We start from the raw sequence: 21,234 nt of genomic DNA, 5'->3' as shown, positions 1-21,234 counted from the left end.
CCTTCCGTCTGGACCACTCATGCTCCAGGAAGATGTACAGCTGACTCATGTCCAGACCTTCCTCTGGCTTCTCTCTCTTTCTCCCTCCTTTTCCCTCTTCCCCTCATCTCGATTCTCCCTCCTCTTAACCCCCCCCCAATCTTTCTTGGAGGTAAGGAACTTACCAAGGGGCTCTCATATTTCTGGTTGGGATGGTTGGGACTCATCCCTTTGTCAGTGCATATAGTCAACACTGCCCGTCATGTCTGCTTCTGCTCAGTCATTTTAATAGAAACAATTTGGATTTCTTAGCTATGAGTTTATTCTCCAAAACAGTTAACATGTCAATTTCAAAGAATTAATAAAACAGCCAAGCAGAGTTGCCAAAACCCATGAATATTCTAGTTTTAAAACCAAGATGAAAATCCCCTATGATGAACATTGAAAAGTGTTCAAATTAATTTTTGGCACTAGAGAGTATTTTCAGCCCCAGGGAGTGCAGTTTAGGGCAGATTTCCATTTCGTTGTCTGTGACACGAAGGAGTGAGGGAGGCTGCTGCTTTCTGGCACTGTTATGGCAAGCTCTGGGTGTGGTGTGAATGTTGCTAACTAGAATGAGAAGTAGGTGTGGGTGCTGTCTGGGGTGCAGATGCTTTCTGAGCAAATATATATATGACAAGTAAAGGCTTGGGAGACAGTATGCCAGCTTTCTTTATTTGTTCTGGAGTAATTTGGTTCATTCAGTGGGATGTGTGAGTGTGAGGCATTTTCTTCACCAGATGGCTCCAGTAGCTTCAATGGGTGTTTTCTACTCCAAGCTGTGCACAGTTGGATGTGGCTAGATGTGGATGTTATCTCTGACTATGCTCTTGTGGGACCTTTCTACCTCACCAACAGCCAATGCTCTGATTTGTCTTTTACCTCATTTGTAACAGCAGAAGTATTCTCAAGTGAAAAAGAGAAGCGCCTTTCTCTTACCTGCACCACAGTATTCCACAGTATTCCACAGCACTGTGCCAGGATGCTCACCTCCCTACAGGGTATTCTAGGAATGCCAATGGTTTAATACCTTAAAGGCAACCTCAAGCAGCAGAAGATGAGTCATTGGTAAGTATCGCAGACTATTTGTCCTTCAGAAAGAAAATTCAGAGGACCTCACAGAAGGTTCCCAGTGGGTTGGACCTCAGTTCTCTTCATCATGACTCATACCATCTTGTCTCTTGGCTTTAAAGTCTCCCCTTACTTCCACTTTGCCTTCTCCCTTGTCTGCCTTTCTAGGATATCTCCAAATAAACTACACACTCTAGATCCTTCTTCTCACATGTCTTTGAAGAAAATTTAGAGCAAGACAAAACTGGATTGAAGCTGAGACACAGAAGACTGTTCAAACATGGTCGAAGGCCACTTTGAAAGCAATGTGTGTTTCAAGGTATGGCAGGCTCTGTAATGAGACAAAAGTGGTTAAAGAAGATTTGTTGTCATACAACAGAAAGGATGAAAGAAAGGAAGGAAGAAAAAATGGAAAAAGAAAGGAAGGGAGGAAGGACAACTGTAGAATCCTTGCAGTTAAAGCAAAATGAGGATAATTTTCATGAAGGATCCAGTCAAACACTGGAAAAGGATAGCCATTACATGGGGATTTGTAGAAGAATCACATTTACCACAGTGCTAGAACCTACTTGTTCTTAAAAATGTTCATAGGTATAACATGTTCATTCTTGATGATTTATTCAAAACCCATCATTGTGTATTCTAGACTAAACCTATTGGGTATGCTTGATTCTCCAATAACTCATGCGGCTATTCTATACAGGGTAACAGAGTTGGTTGCTTGAACTTGTTGGGAGTTCAGCAATACTCCACAGTGTGCCTTATTGATGACTTTCCCACATGAAGTTGAAGTAAAGGATTGCAGCTTCTTCACAAAACTGCAAAAACCAAATTTGGACAAAAGAAAAACAGAAACTGGGGTTTGACACATGCCCTAATCTTTCCATTCACCATGATTTATAAAGTTCACAATCATTATCTCACCCTCCCTGTTGTAGAAAATGGAGCTGCCATCTGTAGGCATGAGGAAGGTCAGGGGGCAGCTTGAGCTCAGTCTGGTTGTCAGCAAGCTTTCTATGGGTAAAGGAAAAGATTGTCTGAACACTTTAATGTTCTAGAGCTTTATTTCCAGGGTTTTACATTGAAAAACATAACTATTCATGAATTTCTTAGGTATTAGTTTACAAATAAATGTTTTAGTGATATATTCATACTACATTTCATGTATTTTTTATTTTTATTTTATGGATATGGGTATTTTGCTTGCATTTATGTCTGTATATTGTGTGAATGACTGGTGTTCTTGAGGCCAAAAGAGGGCCTTGGATCCTCTAGGAGTAGAATTACAGATAGCTTTGAATCACCATGTAGGTATTGGGAAATCAACTTAGCAAATTCTTTACATGAGTAGTAAGTGCAGAACATAAGTATGGAGCTTGAGGAATTATTAGAAAATAAATTGTATCTGTATGATCAGTTCTTAAATCAAGAGACTAAATCCCCCAAGATATTTCTTACATTGTAAAATTGACTAATTTGTAAAGAAAGAATGATGCTTTTAAAATCTCATGAAACAGCCTCCTTCTGGACAAGTATGGACATGCCTTGTGTACCCAAAGTTTATACCTTCTGGACTTTCTATCACAGCTCTATTGATTTCCCTTTAAAAAGCAAGTACCAAGTTTGTTTGTGGTTAAACACAAATGGCTAAATATAACAAATCATGGCCTACCAACAAATTTTTAGATTTTGGAATAATTGTCACTACTTTGACTTCAACAACACAAATTAGTTTTTATATAAATGGAATTGTACATCAGCTTTCATTCATATATATATATATATATAAGTATATATATATATGTATATATATATATGCCAGAAACTGGAATAACCCAAATGAAATGTTCCTCAACTGAAGAATGGATACAAAAATGTGGTTCATCCAAAAGTTGGTTCTTTGAGAAAATCAACAAGATAGATAAACCCTTAGCCAGACTAACGAGTGGACACAGAGAGTGCGTCCAAATTAACAAAATCAGAAATGAAAAGGGAGTCATAACTACAGATTCAGAGGAAATTCAAAAAATCATCAGATCTTACTATAAAAACCTATATTCAACAAAACTTGAAAATCTTCAGGAAATGGACAATTTCCTAGACAGATACCAGGTATTGAAGTTAAATCAGGAACAGATAAACCAGTTAAACAACCCCATAACTCCTAAGGAAATAGAAGCAGTCATTAAAGGTCTCCCAACCAAAAAGAGCCCAGGTCCAGACGGGTTTAGTGCAGAATTCTATCAAACCTTCATAGAAGACCTCATACCAATATTATCCAAACTATTCCACAAAATTGAAACAGATGGAGCACTACCGAATTCCTTCTACGAAGCCACAATTACTCTTATACCTAAACCACACAAAGACACAACAAAGAAAGAGAACTTCAGACCAATTTCCCTTATGAATATCGATGCAAAAATACTCAATAAAATTCTGGCAAACCGAATCCAAGAGCACATCAAAACAATCATGCACCATGATCAAGTAGGCTTCATCCCAGGCATGCAGGGATGGTTTAATATACGGAAAACCATCAACGTGATCCATTATATAAACAAACTGAAAGAACAGAACCACATGATCATTTCATTAGATGCTGAGAAAGCATTTGACAAAATTCAACACCCCTTCATGATAAAAGTCCTGGAAAGAATAGGAATTCAAGGCCCATACCTAAACATAGTAAAAGCCATATACAGCAAACCAGTTGCTAACATTAAACTAAATGGAGAGAAACTTGAAGCAATCCCACTAAAATCAGGGACTAGACAAGGCTGCCCACTCTCTCCCTACTTATTCAATATAGTTCTTGAAGTTCTAGCCAGAGCAATCAGACAACAAAAGGAGATCAAAGGGATACAGATCGGAAAAGAAGAGGTCAAAATATCACTATTTGCAGATGACATGATAGTATATTTAAGTGATCCCAAAAGTTCCACCAGAGAACTACTAAAGCTGATAAACAACTTCAGCAAAGTGGCTGGGTATAAAATTAACTCAAATAAATCAGTTGCCTTCCTCTATACAAAAGAGAAACAAGCTGAGAAAGAAATTAGGGAAACGACACCCTTCATAATAGACCCAAATAATATAAAGTACCTCGGTGTGACTTTAACCAAGCAAGTAAAAGATCTGTACAATAAGAACTTCAAGACACTGAGGAAAGAAATTGAAGAAGACCTCAGAAGATGGAAAGATCTCCCATGCTCATGGATTGGCAGGATTAATTTAGTAAAAATGGCCATTTTACCAAAAGCAATCTACAGATTCAATGCAATCCCCATCAAAATACCAATCCAATTCTTCAAAGAGTTAGACAGAACAATTTGCAAATTCATCTGGAATAACAAAAAACCCAGGATAGCTAAAGCTATCCTCAACAATAAAAGGACTTCAGGGGGAATCACTATCCCTGAACTCAAGCAGTATTACAGAGCAATAGTGATAAAAACTGCATGGTATTGGTACAGAGACAGACAGATAGACCAATGGAATAGAATTGAAGACCCAGAAATGAACCCACACACCTATGGTCACTTGATTTTTGACAAAGGAGCCAAAACCATCCAATGGAAAAAAGATAGCATTTTCAGCAAATGGTGCTGGATCAACTGGAGGGCAACATGTAGAAGAATGCAGATCGATCCATCCTTATCACCCTGCACAAAGCTTAAGTCCAAGTGGATCAAGGACCTCCACATCAAACCAGACACACTCAAACTAATAGAAGAAAAACTAGGGAAGCATCTGGAACACATGGGCACTGGAAAAAATTTCCTGAACAAAACACCAATGGCTTATGCTCTAAGATCAAGAATCGACAAATGGGATCTCATAAAACTGCAAAGCTTCTGTAAGGCAAAGGACACTGTGGTTAGGACAAAACGGCAACCAACAGATTGGGAAAAGATCTTTACCAATCCTACAACAGATAGAGGCCTTATATCCAAAATATACAAAGAACTCAAGAAGTTAGACCGCAGGGAAACAAATAACCCTATTAAAAAATGGGGTTCAGAGCTAAACAAAGAATTCACAGCTGAGGAATGCCGAATGGCTGAGAAACACCTAAAGAAATGTTCAACATCTTTAGTCATAAGGGAAATGCAAATCAAAACAACCCTGAGATTTCACCTCACACCAGTGGGATTGGCTAAGATCAAAAACTCAGGTGACAGCAGATGCTGGCGAGGATGTGGAGAAAGAGGAACACTCCTCCATTGTTGGTGGGATTGCAGACTGGTAAAACCATTCTGGAAATCAGTCTGGAGGTTCCTCAGAAAATTGGACATTGAACTGCCTGAGGATCCAGCTATACCTCTCTTGGGCATATACCCAAAAGATGCCTCAACATATAAAAGAGACACGTGCTCCACTATGTTCATCGCAGCCTTATTTATAATCGCCAGAAAATGGAAAGAACCCAGATGCCCTTCAACAGAGGAATGAATATAGAAAATGTGGTACATCTACACAATGGAATATTACTCAGCTATCAAAAACAACGAGTTTATGAAATTCGTAGGCAAATGGTTGGAACTGGAAAATATCATCCTGAGTGAGCTAACCCAATCACAGAAAGACATACATGGTATGCACTCATTGATCAGTGGCTATTAGCCCAAATGCTTGAATTACCCTAGATTCCTAGAACAAACGAAACTCAAAACGGATGATCAAAATGTGAATGCTTCACTCCTTCTTTAAATGAGGAAAAAGAATACCCTTGGCAGGGAAGGGAGAAGCAAAGATTAAAACAGAGACTGAAGGAACACCCATTCAGAGCCTGCCCCACAGGTGGCCCATACATATACAGCCACCCAATTGGACAAGATGGATGAAGCAAAGAAGTGCAGACCGACAGGAGCCGGATGTAGATCGCTCCTGAGAGACACAGCCAGAATACAGCAAATACAGAGGCGAATGCCAGCAGCAAACCACTGAACTGAGAATAGGTCCCCCGTTGAAGGAATCAGAGAAAGAACTGGAAGAGCTTGAAGGGGCTCGAGACCCCAAAAGTACAACAATGTCAAGCAACCAGAGCTTCCAGGGACTAAGCCACTACCTAAATACTATACATGGACTGACCCTGGACTCTGACCCCATAGGTAGCAATGAATATCCTAGTAAGAGCACCAGTGGAAGGGGAAACCCTGGGTCCTGCTAAGACTGAACCCCCAGTGAACTAGACTATGGGGGGAGGGCGGCAATGGGGGGAGGGTTGGGAGGGGAACACCCATAAGGAAGGGGAGGGGGGAGGGGGATGTTTGCCCGGAAACCGGGAAAGGGAATAACACTTGAAATGTATATAAGAAATACTCAAGTTAATAAAAAAAATGTGGTTCATTTACAAATGGAATATTATTCAGCTACTAAAAATAAGGACATTGTAAATTTTGCTGTCCAGTCAATGGAACTAGAAAATACCATCCTGAGTGAGGTAACCCAGACCCAAAAGGATGTGCATGGTATGTTCTCACTTACAAGTGGATATTAGCCATCGAGTATAGAATAGACATGACACACCCCACAGACCCAAAGCAGCTAAACAAAAAGAAAGACCCAAGTGAGGATACTTGAAAGTCAAAATGGAGAATGAATTAGTTGGAAGAGTCAGAGGGGGGGAGGGAACTAGGTGGGAGAAGAGATGAGGAGGCAAATGAGGGAAGTCAGGATCAGGCATGGGAAGAGACAGGAGAGAGGGCCAGAGGACCAAGAAAATGAATGGGGATTTGCAGCTCCTGGGGGTTAGGGGGATGAGGGGAATCTCTAGAAATGATTGATTTTTTAAAAAATTGCCATTGAGTTTGAGGAAGTTTATTTTTCAATATCTGATGACAGATACAATCATTGTGATGGTGAGAGCAAGAGTAGATGCTGAAAAGGAGTTGGCAGACAGGGTTAGAGTAGCACTTAATGACTTCCTAGAAGTTAGTCCCTTGAACCAGCATACCTGCAGCAGTGATGGGGAAAGTGTCAGGAAGCTGGTCTTGTGAATTGCAACATTGTCAGCTACAACCATTTGAAGGATGACAAAACTAAAGGTTGAAGAGATCAGAAAATGTATCCAAGAATAAGATTTGGTATTATATCTCATCCAACTCGGAACCTTAGGTTTTTTTCCAACATGTATCTATTTCTCACTGTCAGCTCTTTATCCTCTATTTCCAGTTATTGAATGGGTTCATTTCAGTTGACTGCTGCAAAGGGGATGTGGACTATTATGGTTTACTTGATCTTTCTCTACTGCCTAATGAGAAGAATTATGGTGACCATGTTTACATTGTATGCTGTAGTTCAAAAAGTCCCTTTTATAGGCCTGTCTTCTTTGATCTTATCATTATTGTTTTGTGAGATGGTTATTTTTCCTCCATACTGAAGTGAAAACTGACAATTGAAATAAATCCCTACTAGTAATGTCTGCAGGCAGGAAGGAGACTCATTCTTGCCTTTTAAGTAAAACTTCCCGCCTTTTTTCACAAAAAAACAAACAAAAAGCAAAGAAAGTATTGATAAAAGGAGAGCATTGAGGAGATCTGGGAAGCTGTCCAAATGTTATGTGTGGTAAGCACCAGGTGGACTATTTAGCTCTTTGCATCTTTGCAGTGTTTTCTAGACAGATATCTGTGAACCAGAAGAATCTACTATGTCATAAAAATATTTTAGGAGAAGCTTTTATAGTTGCTAATACAAGCTTAGATAGAAGGAGAGTCAGAGAGTAAAGCTTCAGGGAAAACTCTTTGACCAAAGGAAACTTCAAGTGTTCCTTACGAAGGAGCCAGATCTGCTCAGCGAGATCTACTTTGTCAACAGGTGAGACATTAAGGGAGAAGCAGGGACTGCTGGCAACTGTCCTAGAGACTGCAAAGGGGCAGTAGATGGAGAAAGGGGGGGGTGTCTGTGCTTGGGGTATGGCCAGTTCTGCTGACTGGCAATGTGAGAATGAATAGACTGTAGCAGGGACATATGCTAGGAGATTACTCTTGCACTCCTCCCCTCACCTCTTCTTCCTTTCCCTTTCCATCCGCTCTAGCAAGTACAAACACTGGGAGATTTCTCCCCCCTTCTCCTCTCTTCTCACAAAGGGTCCAATGTATTTCAAGTGGGTTTCAAGCAACCTGTGCAGTGAAGACCTGGAATTGATGCTTTTGCCTCTATCTCCAGGTGTTAAGCACCTCCATAACTCTTCCAAGATCTGTATATCTTTGCTCTTCCCTGATCTCCTAAATACACTTTGTGCTTCCAAGTATTCTGGGTCTCATGCCTGCCTTCAGGACTAGTCTTCCTACTCGTTTATTCTTCCTTTTTCAGTAGCTAATACCAGTAGTAGAGGGACTTATGCCCCCTCCTCTTCTACATGCTGGGATTTTTCTCTGGACTGCATCTGCATATATTTTGTGTATGCTATCACAATCTCTGAGTTTATATGTGTATCTTTTATGTTGTGTCTGGAAAACATTGTTTCCTTGCACAATGTCTGTCTCCTACCTCTTACAGTCTTTCAGCCCTTCTTTAGTGACTATCCATGAGCCTTGGTGTAGCGGTGTGTGTGTCTGTGTGTGTGTGTGTGTGTGTGTGTGTGTGTGTGTGTGTGTGTGCATATATGAGTGTGTATGTCTATGTGCGAGAAAGACACACACAGAGACAGATATTCAGGGTTGAACATTTTGCAGTCTCTTTCTCTACGTGGCCATCAGTTGTGTGCTAACTTTTACCTCTTGCCAGACAACTCTCCTCTGAGGAGGGTTGAAAGGTGCACCAGTGTGTGGGTATATTAATAAGTCACTAGGATTTGGTTTAATGTTGTGTTGGCTTAGATTTACTTTACATGGTTATAAAGGTCTCAGACTTTCCTTCTCTCTACCTCTAGCTCTCATCTGTCTTATTCTCTGTCCCTCTGTGACTTCCTTCTCTCCATTTAATCAAACTCTGATCCTCAGCTGATCTGAATTGCTGCATTTTATTATCACAGTGTAAAACAGCACAATCAAAGAAGACTCAGATCAACTATTAGAAGGAGTTCCTATAGAAAATGAGCAAATTAGGTTCATAAATGTGATGAATTAATAATTGATGTGCTTAATAAACCTCCATCTGCCTCTTGTGTGAAATTTCAGGTATCCCATAAAAATAGTGAGTGATTTTTACCAACAGAGCTTACCTATTGAATTATATTTGCAATGTTTCCACATGCCATAGGATACATCTTACAAAGGAAAGAACAATAGCATAGCCAGAAGGGGTACAAACACTGAGAAGGAGGCATCAGAAAGACCTCTGGAAAAATATGGAAAGCCTCAGCAGCCCGCCAGTCATCAACAGCAAAGAGGAGGTGGGTGATATACAATTGGTGAAAGTGGTTGGGAGTCCAGTGAACCATGGTGAGTAATCTCATGCTGGCTTTTGAAATATAATATTCCAGGGCTGGAGAGATGGCAGGAGAGTTAAAACACTTCCTGCTTTTCCAGAGCATCCTGGTTCATTTCCCACCACCTACAAGGCACCTCACTACCACCTCTAACTTCAGTTCCAGGGGATCCAATGTCCTCTCTTTGCTGCTGTAGGCATTAGTTATGATCTGTGCACAGAAGTACATGTATGAAAAATACGTTTACAGTAAATAAACAAATAAAATTTAAAATTAATCCTCCACAAGCTGATTATGAACAAAATTGTCTATGTGATATTCTTTTTGGGATATTTATTTTGGATTGATCAAAATCCAGAGGTCTCCAGCACAGTATGATTCAGATTTTGAAATATTTCCCATGTAAGGTGTTGCCATGGGGTAAAGTAATGGAGCAATCAGAAGCAAGACCAGCAAGAGTCTTAAAAGGGGGGTAAATAGAGACAAGAAAACAACCTAATCTAGAATATTTCTCATTGAGATTTCCTTGTGAACAGACTCTAGATTGTGTCAAGTTGACGACTAAATAATCCAACCCTGTTTTTTACATTGTTCTAGAGACTTCCTGTAACCTGGCAAAGTGCCAGATACAAAATAGAAAAAAATGATGGACATCTGTAATGGACAAAAGAAGAAAAATATCTTATCCACAGGACTATCCTATGTGCTTCCAAGGAGAAAATTCTAAAAGATTGACTCAAACATAAAATGTTCTGGAATTGATACATGATGTTAGCTTGCAGAATACAAGATCAGTATTCACATACCAGCTAGCCATGAGTAATCCAAAATGAGATTATGTAAGATTTTTCCATTTATAATTGTAACAAGAAATATAAAATAGGATTCCAGGCCATAAAAATTTAAGGTTTATACATTAAAAATTAAAATATAGCTAAGGAAAAAATAACAGTTTTAAATGTAAATACCTCCTATGTCCTTGCATAGGGTCACTCAATAGTGTCAAGATCAAAATTATCATTAAATTGCCAATAAAATTCAATGCTTCCCAACCGTACTAACTGAAAGAGGAAAGGTACAGAAAGCCATATTCTATGGGATTTCATTCATATAATGACCACCAAAGGAACACCAGTGGCTACCTGTGGCTTGAGGTAGAAATGGAGTTTGGCTAAACATGGTCATGAGGGATGCTTTTACATTGATTAGAATTCTCTAAAAACACATTAGATTATGGTGATAGTTACATAAGGATATGTATTGAAATCATAAAGTGGCCTTTTTACCGGGGACTTTTTTAATGGTAACTTCATAAATTTGTAAAGAAGAGAGAAAGATGTATGGTACATGTGGCAGATAATAGTAGCTTTGAAATATAAACACAGACAATTAAAGTAACACTAACACAAGACACACACACACGCACACATGGGGCAGGGGGGAGAGAGAGAGAGAGAGAGAGAGAGAGAGAGAGAGAGAGAGAGAGAGAGAGAAAGAGAGAGAGAGAGAGAGAGAGAGAGAGAACAAGGAACACAGAAAAGAAGATATGTTAAATAGGTAGAAAATATGAAAACATTCTCAACTTCACAATAAGTTCAGAAAAAATAGTTATAGCAACTGAGTATCTTGAGATTGACAGAGTATGACAGAGCATTGAATATTAATGTTGGTGACTGACTCTCAGAATATGATGCTCTTCCTTAATGCCATTGAACTGTATGCGTATTTAAGAAAACAAGCTATCCACATGGAGATTTATAGTTGTATTTGCAGTATTAAAAAGGGGTTAGGAATTTTAAGCTGCTATGTATTGGATATCATTTATTCTCTAAGGATGTCTTTGCTAAAAGTTTCATTCCCCATGTGATAGTGTTGGAAAGCACTAGAATGTTTGAGAGGCAGGGTCTGGTGAAAATGTTGGTCATAACCAACCTCAAAAAGAGATTGGTGCCAACCTCCTGTAATGGGTTTGAGCTTGCAGAGATAAGGGAGTTCCTACTAAAGCAAGTTTGGTATAAAAGAATGAGCCTTGATTTTCCTGTCTCTTGCCATGTAAACTGTCTTGTTTTTCTTACCAGAATAACACTCACTGTTAGGATACAAGACAGAGAGTTCAGGTAATAACGATGCCATGCACTTTTGACTATCAAACCACCAGAATCGTGAGGCAAACAATCACTTATTAATTAAAATATTTGGTCTCAGGTATTTTATTACAGGTAGAGAAAATGGATTAAGAAAGGAAGGAAGCGAGCACCAGCAGATTGCTGGAAGGAATGCTGTCATTCAGTGTCCCTTCCCCATTCTGGAGTTCAAACAGATGTCAGACTCCAGCTGTCTATTATCCTCCATGACTTTAATCTTTCTACCAAAGGTAATGTATTAGAGCCACAATTGTGAAATTCCGAGGGTATAGACTATTTAGCACAATTGTGCTCTTACTTTAATATTAGATGTTTAAATAGGACAGTCATATCTTCCAAGGTTGGTGGCCTTGCAAAATTTTCTCGTAAAAACTCAGTGCACAAATATAGCAGACTATTCAGTCAGGAGGCACAGTGCCCACACTGGCTCCCTCAGGAGTGTGTTCAGTGCCCTCAGGCAGAGGTAGTTTGTAACTGTATTTTTCTATTCATTACGGGAATTACGTTTTTAAAACTCCACTGTGAATTTTGTTTGTTGGAAATAATCTAATATAAAAAATTAAGGAACAATGAAACGAAAAGATTGCATTTATAAGAGGAACGAAATTGCGAGAGCTTCTATGCACAAAATTGCTCAACTTCTCTGGGTAATATCTACGAAGACCTAAGTAAATGAAGTTCTTCACTTTGTTTATGTCTAAAACACTTAATATTTTCAAAAGATAATTTTTCCAAAAATAGTTTATGAAATAATTGCAAACTCAATCAGTGCACTGCAGTAAATTATTATAAACTTGACAAGCTAATTCTAGAATTCATATGGGACAAAAGAACACAAAAATATTCAAAATTATTTTCAAATTACACTCAATGAATGTGCAGGTGACCTACTAACTTCCAAGGAATAGTGTTGCTGTAATTGACTCCCAGTTCATTATAATCCTATTTAATACCACTTATAAAAGCTAATTCTGGGAGAATCTGAGTAGAAACAAGTGAAATGAATGCAGCTCCACTTACAAACAGAAATTAAGGGTTAAATCAGTAAGTATAAAGTAAGAGAATATTTAAGCCATTTGGATAATAGAAAGCCATTTAAAAGTTCTACATAGCAGGGAGAATTAATAAGTTTATACCCCAAATATATTTTCTGCAGTTTAAATTTGCAAAATAATCCTAAAAGATTAGAAGCAGGGAGGAAACACTGTGACATACATTAGAAAATATTAATGCCTAGAAAAAAAGCTTCTCATGAATTCCTTTGAAGAAAAGAGTCTGATGTAAACCTTCTATGAAAGGAAGTTATAAAAAGATAATTCAAGTTAGAGAAAATCGGGAACATTAATCAGCAGAGAGGGTCAAGCAGAGTGGTGTGCAGCTATCTTGGCAGAGGAGGTGGATAAAGAGAAGGCCAGAGATGTCTATAATATGTTACTCTCCTTTCCATCACTTTCTGTTTTCTTAAAAAGCAAAATACCCGAGAAAACCAACTGAAGAATTACAGGTTAATTGTGGCTTATGATTTAGAATTTAGTCTGGGATTAGTTGACCTCCAGGTGGAACAAAAGAATGCATGATAGAACAAAACTGCTCAGCTCATGGTATATCAGAGAGGAAAGGGGAGAGAGGAAGAAAGAGGAGGAAGGGAACGATGGAACAGAAAAAGAAGCATGAAATAAAATTCTTGCATTCAAGGGCCATCCTCTCAGTGACTACTTCTTCCAGTGAGGCCGTGTCAGCAGCTGTACTATACTGCAGCCGGTATGCAAGTGAAAATGGGATTCTTGGCCATAGAAAAAAGTTCAGGGTGAATTATTAAAAGCAGAGTTGGAGTTTATTAAGAAAAGATTTGACACATTTAAGCACAGGTGTGGGGTCCATTTACTCTGAAGCTGTCACTTCCTTTGTCTTTTGGGTTTCTGAGGGGTTTTTGAACAGTCTGGAATGTATGGGGTTAGAGAAAAAGATCAGGAAAATGTTGGATAGCAAGGTGTGGGGTTCATAAGAGAGAACTACGCATGTGTCTTGGCAACAGTCCTATGTAAGATTTAGGAGGCTTTTAGAGTTACATTGTTCAAGTAGTTTCAAGGAAAATCCCACATTTTTGTTTTTTCCTTTAAAAAATGAGATACTAAGTTGAATTATGTTGAATATTAAAATATTCTGATAAAATATGATTATGGTTCACCAGTGTTGCATAATGGATTATGCCTTGTCTTTTTCTAAAATGGATTTTATATACCTGTTTGAAATTTTCTCCAAAAATTTCAGATTATAGCTGAAAAAGAAGAAGGCAATATTTAATCACATGTGTTAAGCATGTTTATTACCTCTGGGAAAACATGATTATCCCATTGACATCTTAGAATACAGCTTCTCTTTGCATTGTCCTTATGTACTGTTCCACTCACTTTTAAGTTACATTTTAAAAGGTTGCTTACAGACCTTACTTCCCCTTTCTTTCTTTTTTTTTGATAAATAAAATTATAGAGTGACTTCAGAGATTCCTTGGTGAAATTATAATCTGATAATATAAAACTAGGAGTAACTTGGGTTGGCCAAAGGGTTAGGACATATCCATGTTCTATAAATAAGGAGTAGTGATGACAGAGAAACAAGGAGTTCTCCTAAAGTTTTCCCTGAAATATGATAGAAGAGTCTTGCCATCAAAAAATAAGAATTCCAGAACAATTAACAATAGCACACATCCTTTCTCTTTGTCTAGGTATAAACCTTCTATTTTCATGAACCATTACCAGAAATTGCATTATGGGGAGTGGCCATATATTAACTGCTTTGAGCAACCATATAGATTTGAGGTTTACATTATCAGATTATAATTTTACCCAAGGTGCTTTGGGTACATCTTTTAACTTCATTTATCAAAAGGTAGAAGAAAGGGTAAGAAAAAAATCTTTTAGTAACATTTTAAATTTCAACTGGCCAGCCACCAAAATAAAATATATTCCTAATGCAATTAATTGCACTTTTCCCTTGAGGATCACATACCCACACTGAGGTGTGTTCTCTTACTCTGTGGGAAATATATAGCCTTACTCAAGTATGTCTTTCTCAGCACCTCTCTACTAACAACAAGTCTTCCTGCTTAAACTCCACTCTAAAATATATTTAATAAGATCTTCAACTCTGCTTCATTCTAGCTAGACTTGTAATTTATTTCAATATAAAATCCAAGAATTCAAGTTTGGGCTGAATCAAAGTGTCCACAAGATTAGGGGGTTTTAGAGAGCTGTGTCTCTGTCCTTTCATCTCTGGCATAGTCAGCAACCCCCTTTCCAAATGCACTACCTCTGAACAGTGATCCACTGGGACAAAGTATCTAATGTATGGGCTTTGGTGGGAATATTTAAAATCCAAACCATAATATATACCAGTGCAGACAACATTTTCAATATTAAGAAATGAAAAAGCTCCACTGGAAAATGTAAGTTGATTGTGATACCAGAAAACAAACAAACGAAAACCCTAAAATTCCCAAGATCATATGTTGATTGATAGAGAAACATCCAGAAGGCAAGTCAAGAAACAGATTACAATCATGCATGTCTGGCTTTTCCTTTGGAGTCTTACAAAGCTAAGAACTCCTCTGGGTGTGATGCAAGAATATGAATAGTAGTCATTTAGCTCAGCTTTCTACCCCCGCAAAGCAGGTCCCAGGATCCCTTTGTCCTTATCAGGGAAAAAGTGTGGGAAGCTTGTGGAAACTTTTTTAAAGATGCATTTGCCATGATCACCAATTAGGCATTTTGGATATAGGGATATTTAATTTGCTCACTGGAAGTGAGAATCAAAGAGTTGCCTTCCCAGATAGGAGAAACCTGCTGCAGTGCGCACATGCTACCATCTAGGAGGCTCTTTGTCTCCTAAAAAGCCCATAGTGTCCCTTAAAAATCCCAAGGACCTAGGCCAGTCCCATGTCTGCATATATGCTACAGTTGTACACCTTGATCTCCTTGGGGGAATCCTAACAGTGAAAGCAGGTGCTGTCTTTGACACTTTTGCCAGCTTTTGGGACCCGTTTCCTCATACTGTGTTGCCATGTCCAGCCTTAATACAATAAGAGGTATCCAGTCTTATTGCTCCTTAAAATGCCGGGTTTGGTTGATATCCATGGGAGGCAGGCAGTTTTCTGAATTGAAACTGTGAAAGTTGGATTAGGTATGTTGGTTCAGACAGGAAGGGGAGATAGAGACTGGACTGAGAGGAGGGAGGGGAACTGCAGTCAGGATGTGAACAACAACAACAACCACAACCACACAATAACAACAACAGCACAGCAACAGCAACAGCAACAATAAAAGAAGGTCCCAAGGATCTTTGCAGGATTTTCTTATAGGCAACTCCATATGTTTTCACCCGGAAGAGGCTGCATGGATGGGGGCAGATCTGATGACTGAGAATTGCCATTCTGTTTCTTCCGGGAGCCGTGAGACAATATCAGCAAACATCTGACTAAGAAACTTACTGAAATAATAATAATAGTAATAATAATAGTAATAATAATAATAAGGAAAACAAACCAAAACCAAACCACAATCAACAAAATCTTGGTTATAAGGACAAAGTTCTCACCAGTCTCCCTACTACAGTAATAAGAAGTAACTGTTCTCTTTGGCAATGGTAGAATGGAAAAACTCTTCAAGATTTCTGGGAGGAATATTACCTTATTAATATGGAAGTCTGGCTTTTCTCTGCACAGTCATCACCAGTCAACTGAAACAATGAAGTATAAGAAATATTGAATGTAGGTGGCAACTCTTTGCCTTTATGGAGCACTGCAAAATTTACCAGGTATTTTTCATAAGCATTCCCTGTTAGTATGACTGCTACTGGGAGCTATGAGTTCAAAGCTGGAAACTAGCAGCCCTAATAAGCTGGCCTTGGCTACTACTCACTTTAACAGTGAAGAGCAGAGGAAGGGGATTTGTAGAGTGTGACCACATTGGGGAGGGAAACACCAACACATAAATACCAACAAACAAAAAGATGTCCAGTGATCTAGCAAACTTGATTCTGGCATGACCTTTAGATTTATTTAATTAGAGACAGGGCTTTACTGTAGCTTTGGCTGGCCTGGAACATACTATGCAGATGAGGTAAATCTCAAATTATACAATTTGAGAAATTATAAAAATCAACTTGTCTCTGCCTCCTGATGAGGGACATATTCCTTGGGAAGTAGACAGGTAGGAGAAAGACCATGAGCAGGTTATAAACATGCTGAACTTCCAAGATGGTCAATAAATTTTTCCCTTTCTGACCTGAAACAAAAGCCTGGAAGCTTCAAACAAAGGCCTGCTGTGGACTTTGTCTTCCATTAGCAGCCCAGCTGCTGATGGATTGACTCAACAAGTTCAAGGCCCTGTCAGGGTTTATGTAGACAATAGACTGGGTCAATCAAAAATCTATCTTTCTTCAAACTGATTAAAACTAAATTAGGTGAGGGAGACTCTACAGAAGCTTGAAAAATCCCAGTCCTTGAGAAGAGACTGGACATTTGTATTCTAAAGTTCCCTCTGTTTTGCGAAGGATCTATTTTTTTTCCCTGTGTGTCTACAGCATGGAGACCAGTAAACAACTTTCTTGAACTGCTGATTCTGCTTCTGTTCTCAAAGTTCAAAACTGAACCACTACTAGCCACTATACTAATATTTTTTTTCCTGCCTTTTAATTCTTTACCTGTCAGAGAAGATAAATCTGATCAAGATCTTAACATGGTAACATTGAGTGCTGGGACTAAAGACATCTACCACCATGTCTGGCTGAGGTTTAGATTTCAATATGGAACAACTCTTCATAACTAAGTAGTCCTGGACATCAGTGATCCATCATTGTCTCCATGCCACTGTCGCCTATAAGATAATCTGACTGGGTAAAAACATTTTTATCAGTGACAGTTCTTACTCTGGCTTGCATGAGTGCTTTATCCCTCCTACCACTGTCATGAGGTTCCGGGGACATTTCAGTTACTCATTGCTCATTACTTTAATAGTCTGATAGCCAAAGGGAAAGGCGTACATGTCTCTATTTAGAATATCTTCCCTCCTGCCAGGATAGTTGCACATTTCTGGTGCAAGATTCTTAGCAGTCTAAACATCTACACGGAGAGCAAGCTGCCATGGAAAAGCACAAATGGTCTTTAGGATGCAGGATGCTGAGAACCTTTAGTCTCATACTCTTTCTACTGAGGCTGCTGTGATTACTACCATTGTTGTGATCACTCCCAGGCTACACGGCCGTTACCCCTGCCTGTGCTAAGTGCTTGACTTGCCTTTTTTCTCATCTCACTCTTGGACAACTACCCTGGGGTTGGCTATGTTATAATGCAGGAGATTTCCCCTCTGCTTTGGGATTAGCAACGGAGACTCTGCAAAACGTCTGATGTGTACTCAACCTCTCAGAGGAGGTTTGCTAATTCTGAGGTTTGCTAATCTGGGGTTTGCAAGAATTTTTGGTGTGTCTTGATATGCTCAACGATCAGCCAGCTTCTCCCTCCTCCAGAAGCAGCTTCTAGAGGGGCCAGGTTCCTTGTGAGATATCAGATCCAGATGTCTTTGTTACTGCATTTTCACCTAAGGGTCCTTGTGATACAGGAATGAAGAACCTGGAACACTGAAGGCACTATTGCTCTTTGCTGTGTCTGGGTTTCACCATTCTGATGGTGGTCTAACACCTGATACGCATACCAGCAGAGTTTTGGAAATGAAGGCAGTGCTTGGCTAACAATAATTTGTGCTGTATGCACAGAATACTCATTTTTGGGTTGACTGAGTGTAATGGCAGTGTTGATGATCTGCCTGTCTGTCCAGATTCTGACCATAGCCTCACAGAGTCCATACTCTCAATTTCCTGCCTTGGCTCAAGCGTTCTATATAACCTTCTTTTGCTAGAGAGCTAACCTCTGCCTACTGTAGGAATTATCCATTCCAATATCTGACTATACCTGCAGCTGCTACCTGATGAAGGTCTAGGAGTCCATGCAGCAGCACCTCACTCATCGTAGCCAGTTATTTCACCCCCAATGACTTTTGTTACCATTAATATTCTACCCTATAGTGTGCTGCTAGCTAACACATGAGCTGGGGAGCTTTGGTAAATCGCTGGGATGTTACCCCTCAAGCCCCCTCCAGTGGAGCAAAATAATGCCCAGAGGAACTGAAGGCCATTTCCTGATCAGAGGTAATTCAGGTAAACACAGTCTGGCAGTCAGTGTAGTTGATTCATGAGAGTTTGGGGGGAGTCAGAATTGGAGGGTATTTGTATAGAAAAATGCACAAGGTAGATTCATCACATTTTCCATTTCAGAAGCAGGGAATCTCCCAAGTTGTTTACATTCAATTTTCAGGTTCATTATTGAGTGTTATCATTGAGCAATAAGTTATTCTTATTTAATTCTGTTTTCTGTTTTTTCCACTATCGTGTGGACATGTTTGCCTCCTGTAATTCCATAGTCCAGTGGAGTGATTTAAAATTCCAGGCAGGTTGAATTTCCATGGCCTGACTAACATATACGTAGCTTATCCCCAGAGGCTTCTTTGTCTGAACAAAAGGAACTCACAGTTCTTGCTCACCAACTCATGCAGTACCATGGTCCTAATTTATTTGTACAACTATTCTGTGAATTATATGAATCAACCACAATGAACTGAAAGAAGAAATAGGACTTCCAAAATCAGGAAGGTCAGTGCTTCAGCTGTTCCTTTCCAATCTCAATGGAAAATGGGTTAGATGCCCTGGAAAGTCGGGTAGTGTTTGTGAATTTCTTGAAGTGTGTGGCCCCTTTCAGAATGTTGCAATGTTTAGGCTATGAACACTCAGATTCCTGCCCCCCCCCACATGCATCTATATGCACGGAAGATCAGGAATCTACATTTTAGCAATTACCTGCTCCTTATTTATACTAGAACCTTTAATATTAAAACTGGTAGCTGAGAGGGTATTTGTAAGAAAAATCTTATTAAGATCTTTGTAAGTTGATTATATGTCACAGTGAGATTCAGTTCAGGAGTTAAGACAAAGTGGACATATCCCCTGGGTTAGTCAAAGAGTTATGTTTGGGTCAAAATTTAAATGAATTTAATTTCCAAACTAGAGTCACAAAAAAGTAACACTGTCTCATGTTCACTGCTATGAAGTTCAGTTTGGAAGTGAGTTTGGAAGCAGAAGCAAGAGGAATTTTGCCTTCTGCTTCCTATTAGAGGTGCCAAAGTAGCTTTGCAAGCCCAGAGGTGATGCAACACATGACTACAGTAGTGCATCGAGCTGGCCAGGGGTGCTTTTTCCTCAAAGGCTTTTTGTCCATTTATGTGTACCCCCTTTGATGTTGAGGGCTATCTTTGAAGCCAATAATTCCCTTGTTTTAAAATGGAGTAGCTAAATCTAATGTTAAGAGAGTCTGGAGAATGCTGTTTAAAGGGCGTGTTTGACAAGTCTTCAAGACCTCTGTGGACTGGTCATGAAAATCCAGCTCCACCCTCCTCGCTTGAGCAGTTTGCAAAATTCACTTCCGTAATGTCAGCCTGCAGCAAGCAAACAGTGGTAAAATTGGCTCATATGTGACAGTTGAGAAACACTTCTGGGTCTTATTGATACTATAAATGGCAGGTGAGAGAGGCTTTCCCATCTTGGGAATATGAGGGCAAGCCAGAATAAAAACTGCCCTGTCACTATTCTGGGACCCAGGGTGGGGAATAGGGGTTCATTGGAAGAAGTGAGAGCTCTCTCTGCAGCTTCTAACTGGGTTGTGGCTGTGGGAGAGCTACAGAATTTCAGGGAAAAGCCTATGTGCGCTCAGCACTGTGGAGTCTGAATCCTATTATCCTGGGATCTTAGTTCCCTGGATGTTAAGCCTTATAACTTCTGAGCTTTCAACCCATTGTACATTGAACCTCACTCCTGACCACCAGTTATGGAATGAGATGCACAGACTTCTCCTCAACAATGTCTCTCTCTGTAGTTCTAGGCTGGAGGGATTAGATCAATGTTTATACTATCTTATCCTTTACAAGCAGAAGGTTCAGCATATGATTTTGAATCAATGCTGTTTCTAAATACCACTCACTTTCATCAAATAGAATATGATTCCTCACTTTCTTTCTATGCTCACACTGAAGGAAATGGCACTGGAAACCCTGAAAAGTGATCTGAGATGCAAATTGGATACCAACAGAGAGGGTACCAATGACTAAGGCTGCAAAGGAAAGAGTATGACACATTCAAATAGATGAACAAATATAAATACTTCATACACAACCTATATGGTTGTATTCTAGAGAAAGCACAAGAGTTGCCAGAGAACAACTTTTAATGCATTCCTTAGATGAACATACAGACAAGTTCTATCGTCTCCTGAAAAGCAGTGCCCCTTTTCCATTTTCCCTTGCGCCACTCAAATCTACCTCTTAATGCTGCAGTTTCCTGGAAGTTAATTTCATTGGAAATTTCAGTCTTGCCCAATGTCAGCATGTTACCTTACATATGTTCAACTTTCCACTTCTTCCCATGCTCTCTGTTTGGGCATCACTGGTTTGTGAACCCTTGCACCATTCCTTTTTTTTTTTTTTTTTGTAAAAGTTCACCGTGGGAAAAAAACAGTGCATTTATTGA

This window comes from Rattus norvegicus, chromosome 3, assembly GCF_036323735.1.
Source record: "Rattus norvegicus strain BN/NHsdMcwi chromosome 3, GRCr8, whole genome shotgun sequence".
NCBI classification, from domain to species: domain Eukaryota; kingdom Metazoa; phylum Chordata; class Mammalia; order Rodentia; family Muridae; genus Rattus; species Rattus norvegicus.
This window is presented reverse-complemented; position numbering follows the sequence as displayed.